This window comes from Pinus tabuliformis, chromosome 4_2 (genome assembly GCF_031772625.1).
Source record: "Pinus tabuliformis cultivar Carrire ecotype Pingquan chromosome 4_2, CPIR1, whole genome shotgun sequence".
Lineage (NCBI taxonomy): Eukaryota > Viridiplantae > Streptophyta > Pinopsida > Pinales > Pinaceae > Pinus > Pinus tabuliformis.
Genome location: NC_142304.1, coordinates 483,021,844 through 483,024,710, shown reverse-complemented (window position 1 = coordinate 483,024,710; position 2,867 = coordinate 483,021,844). Strand labels below are relative to the sequence as shown.

Below are 2,867 nucleotides of genomic sequence, written 5' to 3'. Positions count from 1 at the left end.
AGTGCACACGCTAGAAAAATGAAGTAATCTGGTTCATAATCTCAAAACAAATGGCTGAAACATTGGTCGATTGCTATTAATAACACCTCTTATTCGAATGTAGGGAACCACACACAACCTTCTCTGTTTGAGAAACTAAAGCGAGGCCTAGCATTTATGTAGTGACATTTCTGCTTGAGGAAATGGTGTCTAATCTGCAAATGCGCCGAAAGTAATTAAATCCTGTAAAAATAAAATAATACAAATAATGATTCACTATGAACGTTGTATGGTAGTTGTGTATGAAACTTACTTTAATGATTGGACGCCGAAAGTAATTAAACCCTGTAAAAATAAAATAATAAAAATAATGATTCACAATGAACGTTGTATGGTAGTTGTGTATGAAACTTACTTTAATGACTGGACGTCTATGAAGAAACTGGAGATGGAGTCGAAGAGGGAGAAATTGTTAGATCTCCAAAACCAATTTTTGTAGGGGCAACAACAAATGAGCCAAACTCACTCATATCTGTCGGTCTTCACTTCTGTGAGCCTCGCATAGGTGGGGCAAGTAAACATCTGCACAAATTATATATCTATATAAATAAATCATGGGCCATCTTCAGGTATAAAACCCATACATATACATAGTTGTAGGCATGTCTTATGTAAGTATACCATTTTACATTTACTACAATATAGGATACATGAATATGATGATGATGAAGTGTAATAAGTACCTTCCTAGCGGCAAGATTGAAGTATAGGTCGATGATGTTGGGGAACTTTTTGTAGCACCAGGGAAGGCATAAACTCTTTGTGAAGCCACATTTTGCTAGAGAATCAGTGCATATCCCCGTTGTCATTTGGTCCACCCCACCGGCGTTCATGCATTCATCTGTTTCTATCAATTTTTTGAAATTGTCCGCGATAATCTCGGATGTCTGCACATCGTCAATTACCCAATTAACTAAGTAGACCAACATAGTAGAAATTGGAACGTTAAAAAAATATGGTACTTCAAAGACAATAATTATATATGTGAAATTAATTAATTGAAAATGACCTAAACTCACCTGGCTGCACATCGTCAATTACCCAATTAACTAAGTAGACCAACATAGTAGAAATTTGAACGTTAAGAAAATACCGTACTTCAAAGACAATAATTATATATGTGAGATTAATTAATGGAAAATGACCTAAACTCACCTGGAATTCATACTGCACATTCCCATCCCTCAATATGGACTTCTCAAGCACACAGCGTGCTCCGGAAGACGACACAGAAAAAGCACAGACCTCCACAAGCATATTCTCACATACTATGCCCCCTGATAATTAATCAGTCAAATTGTAAGTAATCTATAAATTATAAGATTGTTAATTCCATGACCAATTACTATGATCCGGTGATAAGAAAAGGGTTAACCAAGCCATTTACAGATTCTCATTGGCAGTGCCCAACATAAAATGAAATCAGTTGTGCGTACCATAAACAACTTACACACTTATAACTGAAATAAGGGCTGACATTGCCAAAAAAAAATAGCCTCACCACAACCATTTGTGTATCATTATGAATATTCTTGATTACCACTACATTTTATCTATTAAAATGGGGACGTATGTATAATAACTATCAACTATGTTGATCTAATTTAGAGAAGAAATCGCGGAAAATAGGAAAGATAGTATAAGAAGATGTGTTGTTGATGCTTCCGCGCTTGCATGATCACTTGTTCATCGTCGATGTATGTATAGGGTTAACGACTGGAGAGCAGACAACCAGAGGCAATGAGACATTTTCCACGTTGAGAAATTTTCAACAGCGAAGCCGCCTTTCGGAATTGGGGCTGCCGTTGGTGCAATTGCCATCTAAATTTCCTCCAAATATATTTAAATAAACTATGCGACATGGCCAAAAAGTCTATGAAAACACTGCCATTGAATGACGTACATACTTTCTCTGTTGGAAGTAATTCTTCCATGTCATGTGTAGTTTTCATTGTGAGTCCCTAGGTTTCAGTCTAGAAGGTTTTGATTCCTATGTAGTGAGTTGGAGTCATGATCTAGATGTATCGAAGTCAGTGTGTTATGTCCTATATATATGTAATTGAAGTGATGAATAAAAACAAAATGTGATTTGTGTTGGTTGTGCAACCTCTCTGCTCATCTCTTCATATTTCTGATATGGTATCAAAACTAGATCTGGCTTGATTCCCCTACGAGAAGGCCAGGAAAATGTGAGAGAGCCTTGAGTGTTATTGTTCTCTACGTAGATAGATTAATATAGGTGTGTGATAGTTGATTTATGTTGAGATTTATTTCTCCGTGTTTAGATCTATGTGTGTGTGTTTTTGTAGATTTGTATCCAATAAGTAGCCAACATTTCTCTCTCTACCTGCAAGCCTTCAATCATAGTTGAGCCACTTGTATTGGTCTGAATCCGTCCATGAGGGATAAATTTGAAGAGTTTAAAAGGGAGTCTGGTGAAGCTGTATACGCGAGACTTATGAAGAGACTACATTATTATATAATATACAAGCCATTGCGTGCCAATCAAGATCCATGTGCCCCACAATCTGTGAGGGTAGAAAAATAATGAATGCCAATGCAACTTTAGGCTTTTAAGTTCGAGTGCACAGTTGGGTGGATATGAGATGCTAATGTAGTTGAAAGGCTTGAGTCTTTGACAGTATCCTTTGCCTCTTTTGCATAAATGGCGTTCTGTGGTTCTTTGAATGCATTGATTCAATTTTCGCCGAGGAGATTTTGCCCATTATTCAAGGTAGAAGGAGAGAGAATCTTCTTCTCTGCCTTTCAAGTGTAGATCCGTTGCATATCTTTGTTATTTAATCATTCTTCGAATTTGGGGGTAATTT

At 36.7% G+C, this 2,867-nt stretch overlaps 1 pseudogene; it reads right to left on the bottom strand.

The window, feature by feature from the left end:
* Positions 1–410: 410 nt before the first annotated feature.
* On the bottom strand, positions 411–1,518 carry LOC149170053 (uncharacterized; annotated as a pseudogene).
* Positions 1,519–2,867: the final 1,349 nt, after the last annotated feature.